This window comes from Haemaphysalis longicornis, unplaced genomic scaffold (genome assembly GCF_048455015.1).
Source record: "Haemaphysalis longicornis isolate Haplotype H1 unplaced genomic scaffold, Haemaphysalis longicornis Haplotype H1 scaffold_4, whole genome shotgun sequence".
NCBI lineage: Eukaryota > Metazoa > Arthropoda > Arachnida > Ixodida > Ixodidae > Haemaphysalis > Haemaphysalis longicornis.
In genome coordinates this window covers 130,451,724-130,459,710 of record NW_027526361.1, presented here as the reverse complement: position 1 = coordinate 130,459,710, position 7,987 = coordinate 130,451,724, and the positions used below count along the sequence as shown (strand labels likewise).

General features: G+C 47.3%; 1 non-coding gene across 1 annotated transcript; it reads right to left on the bottom strand.

The window, feature by feature from the left end:
* Window positions 1-1,150: 1,150 nt before the first annotated feature.
* On the bottom strand, window positions 1,151-1,242 carry Trnay-gua (transfer RNA tyrosine (anticodon GUA)). Its single transcript is given in 2 exon segments — window positions 1,151-1,186; window positions 1,206-1,242. It is a non-coding gene; the product is annotated as a tRNA-Tyr (tRNA).
* Between the last annotated feature and the right edge of the window lie 6,745 nt (window positions 1,243-7,987).

Genomic DNA, 7,987 nt, shown 5'->3' with positions numbered 1-7,987 from the left:
TTAATTTTAATTTTTTTAAAATGTCGTCTGTAAAATTATCTCCATTTACGTTATTGCAACGATTACATTTGGAAATTTCGCGAAATCTGCATTAATGTGAAAATGCAGGGCATTATACGGTTCACAATTTTTCGCAATTATTTTATAGTTTTCCTATTTTTTAAGTTTTTCGAAATCTCTTTGGACCAATTACAGTGGAACCCCGATAATACGACTTTCAAGGGAGCGCAAAAAATCGTTGTATGACTGGGGTGTTGTACGACCGGGGTGTGGGTAAATGCCGGCCTAGTAGACGGTCTCACACGGCAGGTGGGACAAGAACTTATTCAAACTACTATATCTATCACGGTATCGTTTGATTGCGAACCTTTATCTAAAATCCCAAGTTAAAAAAAAAGAAACGCCTATGTTGTGCCAACCTGATTGACTGTAGGTCAACCTCATTGACTGTAGGGTTTAAAGCACCGACGCAGCACAGGCTATGAGTTGCGCCGTAGTGGGGGGCACCGGATTAATTTTTACTACCTGAAGATCTTTAACGTGCGTCGAAATATCCAACACACGGGCATTTTCGCTTGTCGCCTCCACCAGAAAAACGGCCGCGGCGTGGTACGTCAACTTAGTATCAAAAATTGTAATTTTCGGGCTTTACGCGCCGAAGCCACACCTCACCTCTGAAGCGCGACGAATGAAATGCTCCAGATTAGTTGTGACTACTTGAGAACGTTTACGTGCGCCGAAATCTCAACACACGAGTGTTGTCGTTTTCTGCTTCCATCAGTACAATGGCGAACACATCGCAAGCACCATGGCTCTACTATCCAGTGTTTTTTTTATTTTTTTTGCCATTTGCCCCGATTTTGACAGAACACTGAGCGTAGTGCTCCCAATTTGAAATATTCTACGTGTACCTTGATACAAAAATGTTGGTAAATTTATTCCTGATTAATTTATGTATTTTCAATATCATCATGGCCCATCGGTACAATGTCGCAGTTGCAAAATGGAGAGAAAAGTTTGTAAAGATTATAAAAGAAGCAGAGATGGCGCCATTGTACAAACGGCTTATACCACGTAGAACTGTGAAAATTAAGTATAACCCAGCAAGCTAGAAAGAAATAACACACGTACATAAAACAACACAAAAACGTCCGTCGAGCCGGATTCGAACCAGCGACCTATGGATGCCTGCATTGCGTGAGCCTCTACAGTCCACCGCTCTACCAACTGAGCTATCGACGGAACACACGTAACATGGCGCTCCTTCTAAAGTACGACGCCGTAAGAAACTGGATCAACCAACTTCTTTACGCACCGGTTCTGCTTCAGGGACACCTGCCTTTAGGCGGCCAGTTTCCTCCGAGCATGGGCATTCGATTAACCTATATGCGTTTGTCCGGCTTGTCGACTCGTGTTCTCTTCAACACCCGGTAAAAACCATTGTGCCTATAAAATTAGGGGTACTCAAAGACGGAGGTGTAATGATATAGCCCCACACCCAGCAGCGTAACGTATACGCCTATGCTGCCGCACCCGATGATTACAGCGACACATGCTCTTGCTCAGCGCAACGTATTGTTATGTAGTGTATGGTTTCTACTTGTATTATTGCACCACATAGTATCCTTTGTTTTGAGAGTTACAGCAATAGCCTGCATGTCAAATTCTCAGACGTATAATGTACAGTGCTCAAACAGTGGCGGTATGGTGTCTTGTTATGGCAACGCAGCAGTAACTGTCCGGTTTGAAAGCTTGAAACAGTTTATATTTTGTTTTATGTACTCATTTTGGGAAGCTGTTCTCTTCTTGATAACAAGGCAGAAGTTGGGGAGCCAGTGAACGCATGCAATACAAACAATAACATTAGATTTTGCTTGATCTACGGGCCCTCCAGTGAGTCTTTGCCGATGGCGACTTTCCTAATATGACGTGCGAGCTGCCGAAAATTGATTTTTTTTCGATGGTTTAATGAAGGTTTTCTTTCAGGGTAACGGTCCATTATTATAGGTTAAAAAAAAAACGTCGGCAGAGGCACAACACCGAAATATCCATTTTTGTGCGGCAATTTCTGTGAATGTTCAGTACAGATCGTTACAATTAATTACAATGGTTACAACGCTAACAAAATTTCATCGGAAAATAACGATAGAGCAAGGTTCTAACCTATAGTCTCGGGAAAACTAAACACGTGCTTATAGGTGATGTTTATTATAAAGATTACGTCTGGAGTTTGATTCTTTTGTATGAGATCAGAGCCCAAAAAAGTTTTACTTATCGAAATCAATCAATTGAGGAACGCTTGCTCCGACGTATTTATATAAAAAAAGTATTTCCCAGGAAAGGTACCTTATTAATACAACTCTCTTCAATAAAATAGGTGCTAGATGGTCGACAGCATTGTTGCGGCTTTACATGTTCACCCAACGGCTCCTCTTATTAGTCCTGCCGCTACGTCACAGTATCATTCTGGGGAATGAAAATTATTCCTTCCAGTGCTTCGTATCGCGATGTAAAAATATCAGTTTCTATACCATTACTTGAGTTTCCGCCGGACATGCAAGCGAACCTTTCATTCAACTGTACCCACTGTTCGACATGTTCTTTTTGGTTTCCTATATTCGGGGGTGTAAGACTGAGCTGTTTGAATTTGTATTTTTCATTAGAATATACAGTTCAGCCGATGAGCTGATCGCAGCCTCCACTTCTGGGCACGCCCTGTGCACAATTATTTTTCCAGAAAAACTCCTGTTAGCTTGAAACGCCTATATGAGCCTTTAGGCGGTCAACCTGACTGGGCTGCCGCTGCGGATACGCTTTTTAAAGGCTACCAAAATGTTACAAAAAGTGATGACTTTTTCTTAGTTATGTGACCAACACCATCAGCGTATGACCCGGCGGACGTCTTACGCGTAACAACCGCAAAAAAAAAAAAACAGAATTGTAGCTGATTTTAATAATTCCTGCTTCGAAACCCTTTAGTCCTCGGTTCGATCGCCAGCACCAAACAGGTTCTGAGGCGAAGCCCCTCAGGGGCTGGGGCTGTCAGCGTCTTACGTAGTCACGGTACTAAAACACCGGGTCTGGTTCTCCAACGCCTAGCGCTAGAACGTAATGCGTACTAGAAGAACACACTGGGTCACTCGTTTTTAAACGCCTCGCGCTAAAACGCTTGGTGTTTTCACGAAACTTTCACAGCAAACCTGTATAGCTCTACCCCCCAACAATTCCATCTACGTGGACAAAAGCACCAAGGCGCCAAGGCCTAAGACGAGTAGCGCTCAGCATCGAAACCGCATTATACACTTCATAACTTCGGAACCGCATCGTACATCAAAACCGCCTCATCGAAATCGCATGATACACTTATACACTGCATGTTTCGACCCTCCACAGGGCACACGTTACTGGAGATAGCCCGTTTTTTAAATAATTTAATTCTGTGTACACACGCGCATGCGCGCAAAACGAATATTCAAACGAGGAGTAGAAACCACTATAGGCATTTATGGCTAACAATGGATATTCCGGCTGTCAGGACCTTAAAGTGAGGCATATAGTGCTGTTAATGGGACGAATGGGGCAAGACAACGTTCAGCTCACTAGCATGTCCTGAGGCTGTTGCGAGTGCGGCTGTTTTGCGATCAACCTAGCTCAGCAACCTCAGCTCACAGGTGCCGTTTCACGTGGAGGGACCGTCCGCATAATCTCCAACAACGAGCCTTATAAATAAAAATGCTCTTGTTACCGCTCCCTCCATAGGGTTTGAGCCAGCTGCTGTTCTCTTCTTTTACCGTCTGGTTTCAAGGTCACCTGCACTCCGTGGTCTCCACATCACCTCCTCCCTCCTCTCTCGGGCGTCCGCACGACATATGGGCGATCCAGCTTATGATCTTATGATCCAGCTTATGGGCGATCCACGCGAACATGCTGGCCTAACCCGATTAGCCAGCTGGTACGAAGTAGTATGAACTGCGGTGTCCCTCTCACTGCAAGGCGCCTCCCCCGCATCAATTACCAGAAGTGATTTACTGTGCTCCTTTCTCCCCATCATGCAGTAAACCTTCGGCCCACCGAGCGCGGGCCGTTGCTCGATGTACGTGGCCCAGTACTGCATGCGGTGAGGGGCGGCCAGGGGGCGCGTTAACTCGTGTCACCTTCTGCGAGAACGCTTACACCTGTCGGTGTGATACCCTACGAGTTCTGAGAAATGTTTACTTTCTCACGATTCGGCATATACTAAGCACGTAATGGCATAGTTATGCCGTTCGGAAGCCGTTATGAAACCTTGCTGACGCCGCATCGAGGAAATTGGGAGCAACAGAGAGGGGGGAGGTCAAAAGGAAAGGCCTTCATCCTGCAGTGTAATTAAATAGGCTGCTGCTGCTGCTGATGATGAAGATAATGGTAACTCATCAATATATTTATACGTCAGGCTAAAAACCCCTCCCTACCAAAACAAGGAGCATCTGTGGGTGTCACTAGCTGCTACAGCAAAGAAAATAAACAAAAAGTCTGGGCATAACAAGCATGCCCCAGTAAGCAAATAATGCAAAGGTAACTTGGACCTAGATAAGGCTCCTGTCTGCGGAACAATACGCATTGGACAAAATTACAAAAGTAGCAGTTCTTGACGACATCTTGTATATCTCTCTACAAGCATAGTTTAAGCCGCCGCTGGCATTACGTACTAGAAACGTCATTTGAGGCCGCACAAAATCAGGGCTTTCCGAGTTCTTTGTATGAACACTGCGAAGGTGCGCGCAAGAAATGCAGAGGAGACCTCGGTAGTTGGCGTGGGTCGAGACCCCTAATGATAAATAAACCAGTTGAGGGAAGAGCTGAGCATCATCTGCCTGCCCTTCTGAAAACGCTATACTCGGTGACAACTTAAGAACGGCACCGGAAGTTCCCGCTGTGCCTTATCACCGTAGCCGGATGTTTCTCCGCGCGGCGCAAGTAGGGCGTTACTGGGGATATTTTGAACATGGCGTGAGCCGTTCCCGTAATTTTTTTGACTTTATATGCTTATAAACGACTCCCGTGACGACAAACAAACTGCGTGAGACAAGGCAGACGATATCACGCATTCATAGCAAACCCCTTTCAAAACGCGCGCGCACTGACGTCACGGGTCCGGCGCTTTGGCGGAGTGATACACTACATGAGGTGGTGCCGTTCTTGAGTTGTAACCGAGTATAGTTCATTTTTCTTGTCCTTCCTCTTTTTTTCGTCTGTCTCTTCCAATCTGTTCTATACGCTCCAATTTCATCTGCGGGCACGAATGTGTGCGCGTATTATCTACGACGCGGAAAGGCCTAACAAGCTGCTGACAGCTTCGCCTTGGTCCTGTCTGCATGCTTGTTCGCGATCACCCGGCACTACCTTCAGAGAAACGATAATGAACGTTGCGCGAAGGTTGGCAATGTGCTTGTGCGGCATAAACAATCGCCGGGCAGCCTAACGCCGAAGACGAGGAAGCGAATTAAGTGGGCAAACATTAGCGTTATTTACTTCGTTCCCCTCTCCACCCGTGGCGTCCGCGATGCGCAGTTACGTCCTCCTCTGCTCCCACCGTAGCCCCGAGTGACGCAGAAAGAACGAGGCGGTGGCACCATTATGGTTTCGGGGATGCCTGCACCGGCTCATTGCCTCTGCCGCTGCTCGTGAGGCGTGATTGCGGGAGGGGGGCAAACCCGTGAACACAAGCAAGCGGCTTGCCGAGCAACACGGGCGTTGCAGCGCACTGAGCCGCAGCATTGTTTTCTCAGTATGAAGGGGAAACGGCCGTGCGTGTACGGGAATCCCCAGAATAGAAGCACTCCTGAGAACCCGAGGGTGACCGGAAATGGCTGTCAAGGCTGTTGCGGCGCGCGTAAGATCTGGATTTGACACTGCGTCCAACAGTACGCGTCCAAGGCCATGTGCTCTATTCGCGCCTTTTCATGCGTGCTGTAACGAGGGGCGGTTCGCTATAATGCCCCGGAGGACTAGCTAGCATACTGAAATAATTGTGACACCTTGTCGCTTATGCGGTCAATCAAAAATTGTCAGCCCATGACGCGCGGCGCTTATTTGATGCAAACCGGGTGGTTTCTGTTTTGCGCGCGCAAGACTCGGACGTTTCTTCCTTCGTGCCGTCCTTTGCGCTGTTTTTTTTCTATTCTTGAATATGTACCAACCAGGCCATTTTTTTATTTTGTTGAAGTAGGACGTTTGGCTGATTTAAATTTCAGTGCGCCCAGTCATCGCGCTATAATGGCGACAATGGCGTACTATAGGGCTCCTGCGCTGGAGTTTTGGCGACATGAAGCGCCCCTAGTGGCCGACGCCTCTGGGTAGTACAAAAGCAGACGACCCTCACCACCCTCCGTGTGTTTTCTATTATAAGCCAGGGCGAAAGTTTGTTGAGCTTAATTTAACCACATTGTGGTTCGTTTAATTGACTGCATACTGAATAAAATTCCCTTAAAGTAGCTGCAGAGGCTCAACAACATATTATCCCCTACAACGAGCCGATTTATCGGTGTTTTTTTTTTCAGCGAGATGTCGTGATCGTCGCGGCATGGGGCAGTATCGCCAGGTCGGGTGGTCTAACTTCTTGACGATAATTATTGTTCGTTCTTCGTGCGTGAGGGCGACAAAGGAAAGTTCACAAGTAGTATAAACAGAACGCTGCTGAGCCTTAGGTAACTGTAAATAGCCGCTTCAGCAGGGGCATGCCAGAGGACGCGAGGAGCGCAGCAGATTCAGCGGACGCTGCTGGCCTGGCAACGCCTTGAAAACGAGTGGAAAATTTGTTTTGTAATTTCGCAAACTAAACGATTCTTGCTTAACATTTTACGCCACACGGTTTACGAAAGGCGGGGTGCACGTATACTAGCGAGTAGGCACGGCAATACCGTCAAATAAACAAATTGAGCGCAATTAAAGGACGCGAATCAAGCACGGAATCGCAAGTCCGTTGACTGCTTAGATGTGTAACATAACACAGTCGCATACAGGGTGCACGGCCCAAATGTTTACATAAGATCGTCACTGGCTGTGTTGGTTATCTTCTAGTGCAAGGGACGTCGCTAATATGAACGCCGACACGCCAGTTTTGTCCTCAATAGGGGTTGGACGGCGAGAGAAGAGCAGATCAGAATTCATCACGTCCAGTGGCATTGTCCCCCGGCCATCCGCTACCCCCCCCCCCACCCCCCACCCCCTCTACCACCCGATTTGCCGTTAAACCCTCCACCGGGTCGATTTCATGCAACTCGGCAGTACACCTCGAAACGTTGCCGATACCCTTACTTTAGTCTATTATGAGCGAACTTGCAATATATGATGCAAGAACGTAATTAAATACAGTGAGAGCATCAATAAAACGCAACGCCACTCAGTTCGCCCGACCATTTTGTTTTACGGCCACTACTTTCAGAATCACAAACATATTTGACGCTTATGACGCTCGCTGCATTTTGTGACTGAGCCACAGAAAAAACGGCAAGCTAGCGCTTCAATATGTATTCGTTACGATGACGCAAACCAGCAGTGTTTATTGAAAATGCACGCATATGTACGCAGGTGCGCAAAAGTACGGCTCATCGGAGCGGACGAGCCTGCGGTCCGCGAGACTCGTTGGCTTTTACGCGCGATCATCGCCGATTGCGTTACTCGTCTTATTTGATCGGCTGCTGTTGAAAAGTCCTTGTCACTAAGTGTATCAGCATAAACAACAAGCATTCACTTCAGATTTCACTTCATACGACCATCGATCGGTGAATCTGCGAGTGACAGAGCGCTGTCAGTGTCCCAGCACTTTCGTCGACGCTGTAAACGTATTTAGCGCTGCAAAGCTTTTTAAGTGCAATGCACTTCTTAAGCGACCCTGAACCTGCGTCCTCCGGCGATGTCCGCGCACGTGGAGATGGGCGCGCGCAGCCTGGCCGCTCACATAGCACATACCCACGTGGGGGATTGGCCAGGAATCTCCTCGTCTTCC